Consider the following 16,146-nt stretch of genomic DNA (forward strand, 5'->3'; position numbering starts at 1 on the left):
GGTTTTAACAAGAATTTCCATATGCTTGGAGTTCGCATGTTTTTGTTTTTGAAATTGCCTTTTCCACGCAGAGCAGTCGGTATAACTGAGCCGCTTTGGTAAGCACAAAGTGATGGCGAAGGAGTGCAGTACACGGGTTACGCGAGCAGCAAAATTTAGCGTCGGGCTACCGGTGCAGTTCATTCTGATAAAAATGCTCCTGATATCTTCTGAAGCCTTGAAGACATAGAGAATTGTATGCCAACTTACGCTTGCTCTGGAAGAAAAATTTGCACTTCTGCAGTTTGAAGAAAACAAGTATTTTAAGTGCCGTGTGCACGTCATGTCTTTTTTTCGCCAACATTGTCACTTCTAAACACATTCGAAATAAAACGCGCAGTGTATATTACAACACAACTTTTGTCATTCGGCACTGAAGGCTTACTTTTTTATTCCAGCTTTCTTAAAAGAAAGAAAAAAATGCTTCTGCGGCCCACATCTCAACGTACGCTCTCCGCCACTTGTCTCGAGTTTGTGGAAGTAGGCTCTAGCAAATTTTTATTTCTTACTTCCCTTAAAGGAAATAATCAGTGAACGTAAGCCGAAAAAAGTGTTTTGGGATTTTGTGGTAAGTATGTTTTTCTCCTCTGCTACCATAAAATGAAAGTCTTTTGATGAACGTACAGTTCTGCAATAAGTATTCACGCAGCAGGGCTTGCTTCTCGTTCTTAAAGTTCAACACGCTTAAAGGCCAAATAGCCTCGAAAAGTGATGACAAGGGTTCTCCTTACCATGCACAGATTCAATGCATAAGGGAAGACAAAGTATTCCTCTTCACGGCAAAGAAAAATACCCTCTTACCAGGTCACCTTTGGCAAAGATGGTAAGTACGTGTGCGGCGAGCAAAAGAAGGTAAATATAGTAAACAGCGTTAAAGGTCAACTACCTTTGAAAAACGGAGGAGAGAGCAAGGGCTGTGCTTTCGATGGCAGTTTTCTTTTTTTTTTTTTTTTTTGAGGGGGAGGTGTCAGAAAGAGAGAACGGCTGGGGCAGCGTCTGAAGTGTTGCGAGCGCCGCCATACTTTCTTCAAAGCATACTTGTAGTATTGCAAAGTTATAGCGAAAAGCGGCATAGTGAAAAGGTGACCTAAAGAAATAAAGATAGGTCAACAGGTTATCGCTTACTACATCGAAGGCGTAATCGGATTAATGATGGGCTGGCGTCTGCAGCTCCAGCTCGAGTAATCCAATTGTCTGTTTCGGGAGCCGGTTCTTTTATCCAAGAAGGAAAGCTATCGGGTGGGGAAGCTGGGAACACCAAAAATAGAGAATAACAAGCGGTGTCCATTGGGAGGTATAAGAATTACACTGCAAAAAAAATGAAAGCCGTATTCTAAAAGGCCTCCTAAGCGAATACAGTTTCTCGGAAGTGCAGTAAAAAAACTGCACGCTTAATATTCTCAGAACATTACCGCTTCCTTTTTCATGTATTTTTTCAGGGCTACTAACACCTTATTTGAAGAATTGGAAAAAAACAGCGCAACGAAAGACGAGACAGGAGAAGGAAAAACACCAGCGCTGGTGTCTCGTCTCGTCTCGTCTCTTGTCTCGTCTTCCGTTGCGCTGTTTCATCCAATTCTTCAAACACGTACCGACCAGCCCGTATTCTGCCTCTTCAGTAACACCTTATGTTTCTCTTTGACGTGGACTGCATGCCGGAGCGACCGAGGTGCCCTTTAGTTTTGGTTACCACATTAGTCGAAAGGAACTTGCATGTTCAGTAAGCAACATATAAATAAAGCTCGAAAGGGTGCGCTGTTTCATTAAGTAAATATATTCCAAGAAGCAAATCTCAAGCAAATGTGACGTGTATAAGCAAAAATGATTTGGTGTGGTAACCAGTAAGCATAATGATTAGAATTTAAGGCAGTGAAGAGCAGTAAGAGCTCGTCTGCGGGTCTAGTTGCTTTGTATCTCGAATACAAATGCTCTCATGATATCATTTTATTCAGCTTAGCCGTGTTTAGGTTACACTACATTCTATTATTTATCACATACACTGGCCGAAAAGGCAGAAAAATAGTTTTGAAAGTCTGAAATTTTTCTGAAAGCATAACGAATAACTGGTCTATTGGTAGTCCATGGCGACAATTGATATCATTAAAATAGATGCTTGGGCGAGTTGGTACGACATTTTCCTGAAGAACAGCATGAACATGACGTGAACAAACAGTGCCCGTCTGTGTCTTCTCTCATTCCTCGTCCAAGTTCGCGCAGTTCTTCAGGAAATTGATATGTTTTACGACGTTCAACTTGAATATTTATAATGATCGGGAAAAATGACTTGCCATATAGCAAGCAAAATTAGGAAATTAGCTTTCTGTAATTTCATTATAGTGGCAACAGAACAACACTGCTTTCAACAAAATTTTTGCTATGGGCTACAAATCCGGTGCCACTGCCACACACGGGTGTTCCAAGTGCGAATTCAGAAACTTAGTATCAGCTGCAACAAAAATTGCTGTAGTACTCGAAGCTGAAATACAGGCACTTAGAAAATCAGTTTGCTATCGTGGTAAAAGCTCACAAGTGCTAAAGAACCGGAATAAACAAGATAAAATTGCGCAGCGCCTATGTTGTTCTCTTGTCCAGCTGGGTTACGCTAAACTGACACTTATTTAGTCTGAAAGAAGCCAACAGCCACAGAAACCAAGGGGCACAGGGGATTTTTTTTTAATTAATTTATTTATTTTGTGGTGTTGATCAATTTAGAATATTACTGAACATGTCATTTTTGTGGCTGTTGGCTTCTCTCATATTTATAACGAGCCCCTCACTCCCCTTCCCTTGTTTGCTTAATTACTTATTTAGTCTGTATTTTCTCCTACTTAGTTCTCAAGTTGCCACTACAGCAAAGCATGCAGTTGCGCCCCTCGTTCGCAGCTAGCGTCTTTTCTTCGAGGACGTGAAGACGATAGCCTTTCGGTGATATGCAGGACGAAGCATGGGTTATGAGACAATATGCTCGATCTTTTCCATAAACCCGCACCTCTTGCAGGCCTTCATGCGTACGGACTACCTCAAATGGTGAAATGCATTGATAAATCTGAACCTCAGGCACATATGCGGCAGAGTAAAGCCGAACTTCGGCACGAGGCAATAGAACCATCGCGGGAGCGTAAAAGGGCGAGGAGCAGAGAAGTAAACGTGTGTGTGCCCTCCACTCAGCAAAAACTGATATTTTTGCGTTCAAAGTCTAGATTCATGCGACTGGTTGAGTTTTACATAGTTGTCACTGTTTTATGAACTGACCGAACTGCTTCGTTAGAGTGTTTCTTAACAAAAAATAAAATGCAAAGAATCTTCAGCTGTTGAAGGATAGTAGTAGGAGAAGACGTTTATTCGGCCAAAATTTACAGGCCGAGCATATCGACCGCCTGGGCGACCAGAAGTCGCTGTTCTTCCTCCCCTTCACCGCCAAGCCAGTCGAGCCAGGTGGTGATAGATAAAGAAGGTGGGGGGTAGGAACCCGACTGCTGAGCAGCCGGGCAATAGAAGAGGCAATGGGCAAGGTCCGCATAGATACAGGGGCAGTTGGAACAGGAAGGGTCCGATCGATAGCGATAGAGAAAGAGGCGAGACGGGGTGATGATTGCATTCATTTGAACGTGCCGAAGAAGGCGAGCCTCCGGCACTGTGAGTGATGGATGAGGGGGAGGGTAAAGGCGTTTGTCGAGGCGGAATTCGAGGTAGACCTCTTTTATGGTGCGGCGAAGGGTGAGTCTCCCACCGTCCTCCGAGGGCTTGGGCCAGGGGATCAACGGTGCTCGGAAAAGTGTGTCACGGGCGAGCTGATGAGCCAGCTCATTGCCGTCAATCCCTGAATGCCCAGGGACCCAGCGGAGGAAAACGATGGAAGGCTGCAAAGCGGAGACCGCTCGTTCGACCTCCTGTTGAAGAGAAGGGGTTAGGGTGCGTTTCTGTATGTGGTGTATAGCGGCTTGTGAGTCTGAATAGACTGTGTACTCTTGAAGAGAGGGAAGGAGGGCAAATGACTGGAGGGCATGCGCAATGGCGAGGACCTCGAGGGACAATGCATCCGGAGGGCGTAGAAACGGCCCGCTGGTGTGAGTTTCAGGAGCGGGGAGGTGGGGGTGGTACAGGGCGTAGCCGCAGGAACCTCGAGGAGCCACGAAGGAGGCATCCGTGTATGCTACACCCTGGGTATCAAAGAGAGGGGAATGGTGCTGTGCGGCCGCATGACGACGGCCGGCGTGCAGAACGGGGGACATGTTGGACGGAAGGGGGAGGATCCGAAGATTGGGAGCCGGGGTGGGAATAGGAGAGGTAAACGGGGCGCAGGGAATGGGCGAGATACCCGCTTGAGTCAGTAACCACTGACCCTGACGGGTAAGGGAAAGCCGGGCAATCTGCGAGTCATGATGGAGAGAGAGCAGAGAACGGAGAGGATGAAAGAGGCCTGTTGCAAAGATCTTTGCAGTAGAGGTAGTGATAGGGAGGTTGAGAGCTGCCTTGTAGAGGCCCACAAGGGCAGTCTCAAGAGCGTTAAGTTGAGTCTGATTGAAGGAAACGTAGGGTGCAAACTACAAGACCTTGTTGAGGGCCAGCGCGTGGGCAAATCGGCACGCATGAGCCTCGTGGAGACCTGAGCGCCGAGTGACCACGCGCCGCAGGAGGTGAGTTACGGAGTGGCAGGTGGTGACAGCACGGTGGAGGGCTTGCACGTTCTTGGCTGCATGCAAAGGAAAGCCAAGAACTTTGCACTGCGTGACGACAGGAATGGGAGAGCCAGAAAGGTGGAGAGAGACGAATTGGTTGTGTGAGCGCTGGTATGAGGAATGGTTGAGGAGAAGGAGCTCGGATTTTTCAGGAGCAGGAGAGAGGCCAGCAGTGGTGAGAAAGGAGTCGATGAGATCTAGGCCACGTTGCAGGGTGTCCTGTACGTGACCGGGAGAGCCAGACGAACACCAGAGAGTGATGTCATCGGCGTAAAATATATGATGCAGGTCGGGAATTTCAGCTAGCTGGGAGGCGAGAGAGGCCATAGGAAGATTGAAAAGGGTAGGAGAGAGAACAGCACCTTGAGGAGTGCCTCGGGTGAGGTTGTGGGGGTCGGACAGATAGGTGTCGACTCGAAAGCGAGCGACACGTTTAGAGAGGAATGAGCGGATATAACAGTACATGCGGGAGCCACAGTCTAGGGAGGAGAGTTGGGAAAGGATGTGGTCGTGGCAAACACCGTCGAAGGCCTTGCAAACATCGACGGTCCCAAGTGCGTGAATTTTAGTGGGGGTAGGTCACCGTAGGTGACAGAAACGTGTGCTGGAGAACTAGAAACATGTCCTGTGCACAGACGTGGCGTCGGAAGCCGATGAGAGAATGAGGGAAGAACTCCCTCGTCTCGAGAAAATTAGAGAGGCGAGTCAGGGCCATTCGCTCAAGGGTCTTACCAACACATGATGTCAGGGAGATTGGGCGGAGGTTAGAGAGAGAGGGAGGCTTGCCCGGCTTTGGAATCATAGAAATGAGGGAGGAGGGCCAGGAGCTGGGCAGGCAGCCGCTGTCCCATGCATCATTGTAGGTTTTAAGGAGGAATTCTTTGGCGCAGTAAGGAAGGTTGCGAAGTGTGGTGTATGTAATGGCATCCTCACCGGGAGCCGAGCGTGTAGCATTAGCAGCCAGAGCCGATTCGAGCTCCCGGAGAGTGAAGGATTGGTTCAGATCGGGGTTAGGTCCACCGCAGTACACCGGGTAGGAGGGTGCCAGAGGGGGCGGGAGATAGAGAGAGGCAAGCTGATCAAAAACATCGGAGGGAGTTCCTTGAGTGAGGGCTTTAGCTAGAGTGGGAGCAAGGGCAGGCTTAGTGCCAAGGAGGGATTTGAACAGAGACCATGTGGATCGCGAGTGCAATGCAGAGTCAAGACGGTCACAAAGAGCACTCCAACGAGAGTGCTCGAGTGAGGCGCAGTGGGCGATGATCTCGGCCCGCAGAGCAGTGATCCGGGAAGAAAGTTGGGCATTGTGGGGTTGGCAGCGGAAGGAGCGTTGAAGACGTTTACGGCGACGCCATAAACGGAGTAGGTGAGGATCTGGGTCTGGGACTGGGTGACAAGAGCGAACACGACGGCTACTGGACGTGAGCGCTGCAGTGATGCGCGACGTCCAGTCGTCGTAGGATTGAAAGGAGTCAGAGGAGAGATTAGCGCGGAAGGTTGAAGGATAAACTTTTAAAAGAATTGCCAGAGTCGTTAATCCCGCACTTATTGTGGTGAGACTAAAATGAGTTTGTCGTAATCAAATTTAAAAACCATTGTTTGGAATTGTTTTCATCTTTTCGACACAGAAGGAAGACAGAGGGCAGATTACAGACAGAGAATGAGTGTTTTTAAAGACTTGGATAGCGAAGATACTCAATTTATGACAGCCGCAAACATCCTTAAATGGAGGTCGATTCTCAATAAAAGTGTCCATCAGGCCTTCTTAATGACCTCCGTTAAGGTCCAAATGTGGTTAGGATACAACTCTTGCCCTATTGGAACACCGCGTCTACCGTGAATTTCGTGGACGCAATGAGACAGATAGTGCAAGACGTTTACGAAATCACCCGTAATGGGGAGTAAATGGGCCCTTTGGCGTTCGCACCCCTCGTAATTACAGAAAACCACGCAAGGCGCCTGGCAGCCGGATCCTCGTCAACGCCGCATTCCCCTGCAACCCTTGTAACTACAGAATGCAATGAGGGGGACCCGTGCAGCACAAGACTTAGCCGGATTTTGATTGCGAAATCTCTATATGCAGCTCGTCACTTCGCCAACGCGACATTTTGTTGTTGTTCTTGTTGTAGTCAGGGCTGCCGTCGCCATGCGTCGGACGTAGTTGTCCGTGGAGGGAAATTGGAAGTTTGAAACTTAGACCAACTCATGAGATCTCATTTGTACCTAACTACACTTTTGTAAGCTTGAATTGGAAAGGCGACATTTTGAACTTTACCTTACCGGGATCTAGGACTCATTGTAAAAGATAAAACTGTGTTTGAAAGCCAGTGCGCACTTCACGAAGCCTTTGTTCCGTAGAAACTCTGCACTGGTCCTCTTGGCTTTTGTCAGTGGCAAAAGGTGAGGCTTCGCTTTTTATTACACTAAAAAAAGATCGGTTTGCCTCAAGTTCAAAAATTTTGAAGGATAAGGGAAGCCTATTTATAATGCTTGCACTCAACGCTAAGCACGGAATAATGATCAGACGTGTACGTCTGAAACCACCCATTTCATGGCCCATTACGCTCACGTGTGCCCCACGCCGGACACCAAGGCCTGCCCGAACTGCTAGGTGGGTGAGGACTGTCAAACTTAAGAAAGTGAAACCCGCAGAGTGGCAGGCGCAGTAAGAAGGACTGCAAAGTGGACGGTGGCAATGGGGCGACGAGGCGCTGCGTTCAGCTTGGGCAGTGAGGCATTGATTTCGAGATTATCGAGCGCTACTTCGCCCCTTCTTCAGGTCAAGGTCCCAGTCGCTCTCGGCCCCGAGAGTGGTCCTGGAACAAGTCGAAAGAAACAAGAAGTCGCTGGACAGCACTCTACACTGGAAAGCGCAATTCTTTCCTTCTCATTCTTCTACTCCTCCTAAATTCTCACTATCGTCCAAACACAAACCAACTACATTAAACAGATATCACAAATTGAAGGAACTCGTGCGCATGTTCAATATAGTTAGAGCCGAGAAGGCAAACCTTCATAGGGTTCACTGAGGTAGAGAATGAAAAATAACAAGACCCAGATGTTCAAAATTTCCAGCATCTCCAAACCGGAACTGGCGGCGGTAACGGTAGGCGGCATCATGGCGCCCATCATGCTAGAGTAGAGAACAGAGAGACCCGCTGTACTAGAGCATCCGTATGACGACTATGACAACACGGTGACGACAGTGTTCGAGTAGAGACAACAGCAGTTTCAAGAATTACCACACGAACCACAGCCTGCCCAAGAATTCAATGCGTTCCAAGACCAAATTCTAAAGGAACACAACATGAATGAAAGGAGATAGGAGGCATACAGCAAACAGTCGCTAGCAAGCGCTTCTGAATGCCCATTACAGCTACAGGCTACTTAATCGTGATGGGGGAGCGTCACACTAGCAAGGACGAAGGGCTTGAATTCTTCCAGTGGGACAGCCGCCGTCTTAAACCTGTTCAAGAAAGAAACAAGCAATGCACGACTAAGAAACTAGTATGACCAGATATTGTGCCACTGGAGTACACCGGATGCTAGCCGCAGCTGCTCGAGTACGTCACCTACCTCGGCCAACAGAGGAGAAGGGAGTGACCCTGGTGTCCATAAAGATCACGGTAATCGAATACAAAGTGCATGACACAGGCCTAGAGGAGGTGTTTAGTAGAAGTCAACACAAATAAATCAAGACAAGACAGAACCTTTATACTCAACGTATACAGTCCACCGAGAAAAAAAGTTACGAACTTCGGAGTCCTTTCTGACAGGCCGAGGCAACAGTTAAGCCGAGAGACTCTCATTCTGGTAAATTTCAATGCAGGCCACAAGAGCTACGGGCACAGCCGCAAAACACCAAACCGCAAAAGTCAAGACGAGAGAGTAAATGCGAAGTGATTTGAGCTCACCACATATCACACACTGGCAGCAAGAATAACAAACAGCTTCAATAGGGACACGTTCCGAAACCTGACCTCCTTGAAGAATACGCACGATGTTACTAGAAAAATACGGGCGAGTAACTAAGCAGTGACAACAACATCCTGGTGGCATCAGTCGCTACATCTCCTGTTAAAAGAAAATTAGGAACGACAACAGCCACCGACAAGTAAACGTTTTGAAACAGCCGAGACAGGCAGACTACGTTCGCTCTAGGACGAGAGGGAGGATGTCCGCAGCACGTGAGAAGCGCACACCAAACAAGTGATCCCTACGGATCAAGCTCCGAGGTGGATTGACATCTGCTGCGCCTGTCGGAAGCCCGTAAAGTCTGATAAAGAGATGACCGAAACCAAAGCCCAACAATCTAAACTCAGAATTAGCCGATGTCATCGCCCAAAAGACAGAGTACGCCCTCACCCTGTCTTTCCGAAACTAGGACCAGCTTTGCGAGCAACTCAAGGGTAGTCTGGCGACATGAAAGACGTGGCTTATGTTAAGAAACATCATAGACCCGACCAATTTCAAATCAGCAAACAGTAATACCCTAAAAAAAGTGGCCTACAACTTCCAGGGCAGTGACCAAGAACCGATCGAGAAGATCAGAGTGAAATACATAGGCAATACAAACATCCCAAGATTCAAGACGGCATATCAAGGCGATTAGAACTCGAAGCTGGACGAGCACATCACTAGGGACGAGGTCCCTCATGCGATTCAGGCAGCCTTCAAGAATACAACAGTGGGAGTGGATAAAATTATTAACGCCATAATCCGCAGCCTAGATGAAGATGCTGTAAAAGAAATTACTAAATTCCTAAACGAACGATGTGGGTGTGGGACGGTCCAGGAGTAATGAAAACGCAGTGATATACTGATCCCAAGCAAGGAGAGACTACGAGTGCAACAGCCTTTGACCGAGTTTCTTCAAATCCTTCATGGGAAAAGCGTACGATCGGATCGTGCTCAATACAGCAGAAAACCGCCTATAGGGTGAGGGCCACAAGGCACATACAGCGTTCGGTTTTCGGCCTAAACTGTCCACCTAAAACGTGCTCCTGCTAACTGAGGCAGAGGTGCTGAAAAAGGCGCCCCAACACGAAGAACACATGATAGTAGCACGGGACTTATAAGAAGCCTTTAATCACGTCAGGCGCAAGAAAGTGCTATCGGGTTTCTGCGAGCTAAACTACAAAAAGAAGGTGCGTGATCATGCTCGCGCATTTCTTACAAATCGCACGAAATCCGTAGGCAATAGAGGGCTGAGAACAGACATTTTCCAAACCTGAAATAAAAGAACGCTGCATAGATCAGTGATACAGCCGCTGCTCTTTAATGTCGCAATAGTAGCACTGACATAAGAGAAGGATGAAATTCAGGGCATGAGGCACATGTCATATATGGACGACATCACAATCTGGACAACCATAGGCTCCCTGGGCGACAAATAGGACAGGCTGCATCCGGCAGATCGGGTTCACCGGTACGCAAGACGCTTAGGGCTGTCGTGCTGCTCGGTGATGTCCGAGGTCATAGTATTCAAAGGGGCTGCGACAAGATCATCCCTTAAACATCACACTAGAAGGTGATGCTTAGAGGGATCTTCCTTTATTTTCGTTCTAGCTCGCCTTGTGGAAAACTTCTTTCGATTTTCCCGAATGGTTGCCCAGAGAATGACGACCATGCTGATGAATAACATGATTTAACGAAAAAGTGGTGTCATATTCTATCTGAAAATCAGCATTTTTTGCCACATTTCTGAAAACACGAAAAAACCTCCTATTTCTACTGCATTCGTACCATACGAGCGGCTTAACATTGCGGTTATCATGGATGTAAATTGGCTTTACTGAGCGGTTATAAAAAATGCAGTCGATATGCCGTGGTAACAGTTATGAAAAGAAGACAAAATGCCAATTAGATATGGCAGCGACCTCGGGTCACTGAACAATTTTTTGTGTCTGTTTAGGCCTAAACGCTTCATGAGTACTTGTTAGTAACTATGCACCACCCAGAATGATAGAATAACAGCTCTGAAAGGTAGTCAAAAAACTTCGATGCAATTCTGGAGGCACCTGTACCAATTCCAAGCTATAAATAATACAAACAGTTTGAAACATGCGATATCAAAACGTAGCATACGAGAGAAGAACTAATCCAACTCACGCACGCAGTTTCCTGTCATGAATCTTGGCTGCCGTCGGCTGACTTACTGCTTACGTTTCCAACTACTGATAGGATTCCTCTTCTTAAAACAGTCTAGATAATGTGCATTTCTTCGCAACGCGCACTGCAAAATAAGAGTGAAACGCACACCAATCGTCCCTCAGAATGCCGCTTCGACGGATCATCCTCAAAAACAGCACTGATCAACGGCCAGTACGTGAATGCGAACAAAGCTCTCTTCATTACGCCAATCGCTTCGTTAACCCTTCGCAGGGCAGCGGGACTCACGTTGTCCCCCTTGCTTTTTGAGTGCCGGTAAAAAGGCAATGGTGTACCAATATTCCATATTTTTGCGTATATTTTTGCGACAAAGCAAGCAAGTCATTTAGCGTATTCTCGTCTTTCGCTGACAGCGTATTCTCGTCTTTCTTCTTTTTTTGTTGTGTTTTTACAAGCGCGAGTGCGAAATTAGACGAACCTTATACTGCAGTGAAAACCAGAATTCGAAAATTTATGCTTTTAAGCCTTATCCGTCCGGCAACTTTTTCTCGCAGTGCTTCTTGCAGTCACTTCTATTCCAAATTTTCCTGTAGGTCGGTAAGAGCAAAGCACGAATGCGTACAACATTTGAGGTGTTTTTCCGAAGAGTTTGGTACTAACGTGTACCTGTCTGTTTCTTCAAAACCTGTGGACGAAATAGCTCTAGAGTAATTTAACCCAATTTCTGCAGTCATTCTGAGCGCACTTTGACAATCTGAGTGCATATGAGGCAGGCATGCAACTCGCGCCTCATAAAGGCCTAACTGCATTTAATACACGCTGAGAGGGACCCTGACTTCACAAAATCCGACCCTAAAATGACATGACAGTGTGCGCAAGAATGTAACTCCAAACGACGGTCATATATCGTGCCTCGTGCCTGCGAAGAATTTTATGAGAGTTGTCTATTTAAAGCAATACTCATTATTTTTGGCTTCCAAAAATTTCAAACATGCGCCAGGCGCCTTTTAAAATTTGGTAGAATGGCAACGCTCCCGACGTCTTGCTGATGCGGAACCGTCTATCAGGTTGTAAGCAATGGCGAGAAGAACGCAAATAAATGGGCGAAGCTTGCAGAGTCGCTTCTGATGACGCTTGTAGTAAAGAGGGTGCTTCCTTCACAGTTCGCTGTGCTAAAACTTTGCTCTAGGTCATTACTTGAGCCATTTACTTTCTTAGAATAATCGATATTATTTTTAGCCGTCGCTCAACCGTACGCATCCTGACGTTCCAAGTTTAGAAGCCGGAAGTTCTGGCCACTTTTGGGCGATGACAGCGCGCCTCCTGGTGTATAGAAGGGCGACAAGGTTGCGCTAACTGCCACTTTCACCAAACTCTGCCCCAGGAAAAAGCAGCAAACGTTCGCGCGCGAACATGCATCACACGAAGTGTCGCCCAAGAGAAGTGTCGCCCGAGTTTGCCGCTCCAATTTTTCCGGCGAGATAGCGACCCGTGTAGCCTTTAGTACGCTGCAAACTTCCTGCCGTTATCAGGTCAGACCCTTTACTAAAGGGAGAAATAAAGAAAAAATACACTAGTCTTCATTTCATCGCACTGGTATGACAGATTATGCCCGAACCGCGCATAAATGACCCTGCAACATTTTCATTTCTTCTTGCTGTCTCTTCTTTAGGTACGTGTTCATCATTCTGCGAATTTGCGCAGCCCGTCATTTGCACACACCGAGCTGGTGCCAGCGACTATTAATCACACTCTTTTCTTCTGTCTTACTCCCTCTCGACCCGAGTGCCGTGAGCGTGTGAAACTAAAAATAAACGATATTTCAGGGCCCGCTCTGAATCACAGGTGCGAACGAGAAGACCTCATAGTCAAGCGCTGTTCTCTAATCAGGGATCGCTTCTCTCTGCAGGCCTTGTTCTCAACTCTCACGGTTTTAAAATTTAGAAGCTTTAGCACCCCGTCTTGGAATGTTTGAACATAAGGGCAATGTTTACCTCTCATGCTTACCGACTAGAGTACATAAGTTCGGTGATTTTTTAATGTGTACAGATTTGTGTATAATAAACCGTGAAATATACCCAAGTGTTGTCTGAGCCAGCGTTTTCTTCAGCAAGGCGTCCATTATGTGCATAATAGAACTTAACTAAAGGCTGATTAATTGAATAAAATAGATATCCAAGTTTCTAATTTTGCTTTTAGGGCGATACATTATATTGCGAATTAGAAGGGCATCATCATTAAAGGCTAGACTAGTTTCTAAATTTTGTGAGTCCGAATTGTGGTTCAAAAATTCAAGAGTCAAACTCCCAATTTCGAGAGGCAAACTGGCTTTGGTATCATCATTAAAAGCCTGACTGCTCCCACTGCTGGGCAAAGGTCTCTGTCATGCATCTCCAATTAAATTTGTCCTCCGTATCCTCGCTACCGTATCCGGCCACCGTATCCTCGAAAACTTTTAAATCCCATACATCCACCTAAATTTCCGCCGCCCCCTGCTACTCTTGCCTTCTCTTGGAATCCACTCCGTTACCCTTAAGGACCAGCGGTTATCTTGCCTTCGCATAGCAAGTCCTGCCGAAACCCATTTCTTCTTCTTGATTTCGACTAAGACGTTATTCACACGCCTTTGTTCTTTAACCCGCTCTGCGCGCTTCCGATTTCCTAACGTTACACCCATCGCTTTTCTTCCCATAGCTCGCTGCGTTGTCTTTAACTTAAGCTGAACTCTCTTCGTTAGCCTCCCCATTTCTGCCCTATAATGAGTACCGGTAAGGTGCAGCTGTTGTATATTTGGTAAACTGCCATTCATAATCTAAGGAAACCTGCCATATATGTCCTACCGCATTCTTATTGTTCTAGGTATTTCCCTCTCATGATCCGTATCAGCGGTCAGATGTATTCCTACATGAAGATACGGCGATATACCCCTGGTCTTGGTCTTGACATCACACTCTTCCGGGGTGTAGCGCTGTGCTGCAGCATTTGAAGTTCCTTCGTGGTAGCACGTCTTCCTTCACACATATTCACCTTTGTAATAGCATAAAAACGCTTTTTTCTTCCGCCAATTCTTCAACTTGACACCACTCAAGACACAGTCTTTCTGACGTAGGCTCTCTCGGAAACATTCCTATTCCCGTGCAGATAGTAGCAGCCCACCAAGCGGTGCACCCAGATTTTGTTGCGAACTGAAAAGAGCGGCTTTATCCCTAAATCTCGCAACCCACCGTCCTTACGGGGGTGACAGAGGGACGCCACCTCATTAAGATACTCTGAGATAACGATGTGGCCTAGTGGCCCTAATGGGCATATAATAGCAGTTCGAGTGAGATATCCGGTTATAAGGTCAAGTGTTTCGTCATTGGCTCCGGTTTATAGAAAGCTCACATCCGTAATATAAAGTTATTTTCAGTAAGCCTGATGTTTTTCTTTTTATCAATAGTTGAGCATCAGCTTGACACCAAGCACAACTGTTTGCAAGCCTGTCTCAGAAAGGGTATGAACAGTAACACGCGTAAGTCACTATCCAACAGTTAACGGCGACGGCGGCTTTAGCTGTGGTGTTTGCGGTGTGGCACCTTTGCTGAAACGAGCAGGTATGTTCGGATAGGTCTCGACTATAGCCGTTCTTTCACTAAGTATGAGGAAGACCCTCAAGGTAGCACGGTCTATTACGAAATACCAACGCCTTTGCACGCGGTTTTGAAGGTTAGAAAAGAGTGAGGAAAACGCCACACTTTCACAAATCTTCAACCTCATTACACTTATTTATACGTATTACTCACAAATATAAAACAAAAACAAATTAAGAAGGATGCTTTCCAACCGTTTACCCAAACCACTTAATAAATGATTGGAGTCCACTTTCCAGTGCTTCGCATTCTTTAACGCTTCACGGCATGCTATATTTCCTTCTAGTAAATTTTAAGTTTTCTCCCTAAAGAGTGACATTTTTCTCAGTTCAGTGAGATGCACAGTTTCACTGATGATTCTAAACTTGGCGTCCATGCACTATTCAAAAACAGGTAGCAGGCGCATTTCGAGCAAACGAACTATTAAGTATATGTACCCTCGAGCTTACGGCATTTTAATGATAGAAACCGAGGGCTGAGATAGTGGGCACGATGATGAGTACTGAGTTTCTGTAGCAACTGGCAAACATCGCGCGCTGTCGCAGATGTAGGAGATTAATTAGCAAAATTACATAGTCATCACAGTATTTCTGTTGCACTGTCTACGACGGTCCCTGTTTGTGAGATGCCCTGCAGAGGACTATAATGATGAACGGAAGTTTAAGGCAAGAAATTATCTCACGTCTCTCGCCATGTCAGCCTTGTCCTCTGCAGTGCTGGATCAAAAAATTTTTAAGCCCCTTTCAAAATGAATTCATATTCAGAAGAAATGTGTTTCCTTCCTTAGTTGCGTAACAGCAGTTTCACAATTCACAGCCTATCGTAGCGGCGCGGTGCTCACGCTACCTGCGCGTCACTTCTGCGTACTTTTTACTGCGTAACCAGCATGACAGCCACAACTCGGAAATGCCGGCGTGTGTGTCTGCCTGGCCGCCAAGACAAGCTTCCGGCGCCTGCATCGAACCGACCGCGATCGAGCCGAGAGCAAGGACCGCTCCTGATGAGAGGCGACGAGAAAACTCTGCATCGGTGGAAGCGGAGAGGTCAGCGCAGCAACACCACTAATCTTGCGGCGAGGTCGCAGAGAGCGGAAGCAGTGCCGAAAGCGAGAGCGCGTCAACGTATCACGTCAGCGAGCGCGCCCCATTGGCTGATCCAACGTAGTGCGCCAAGGCGAAATGTAAATAACGCAACAAATTTGAAAGCCTTAAAATTTTGTAGCCAGCCGCAAAGCCAGCTAAAGTGAAGCCAAGTGTAAAGTCTGCAAATGGAAAACAATAAATCGTTTGAGACTCGCACTCGCCAGCGAAGTCACGCCAACTGGCGCAAATTTCAGGCAGTTGGATGCGGCGAAATGGAAAAGAACCAAATGGAAAAGCGTCAAATAGAAAATCATCAAATCATTCTAAAAGTTCAATTGACTTAAGCAGTTCGCCCCATCAGACCATCTGAGCCCCTGTTAATTTCTCTCCCCATACCCATCAAATGCGTAGATACGTTCTTTTGCCAACACTTGATATAGAGCGGCAAAGAACCGCTGAATAAAACATTATGGACACTAACACCAATTCTAAGCGGCCCTTAAAATATATGGCAAAAAGAGTAGTAGAACGTCCAGTAAAGCATACTCACGGAATGACCATGAAAATAGTTAAACAATTACAACTTTCACCTTATACGGAGAGAAGCGA

General features: G+C 46.6%; 1 pseudogene; it reads right to left on the reverse strand.

Annotated features, from left to right (window-relative positions):
* Positions 1–3,392: 3,392 nt before the first annotated feature.
* Positions 3,393–5,520, reverse strand: LOC149371906 (uncharacterized; annotated as a pseudogene).
* Positions 5,521–16,146: the final 10,626 nt, after the last annotated feature.

Source organism: Amblyomma mixtum, chromosome 1 (assembly GCF_055824585.1).
Source record: "Amblyomma mixtum isolate Tamu chromosome 1, ASM5582458v1, whole genome shotgun sequence".
Lineage (NCBI taxonomy): Eukaryota > Metazoa > Arthropoda > Arachnida > Ixodida > Ixodidae > Amblyomma > Amblyomma mixtum.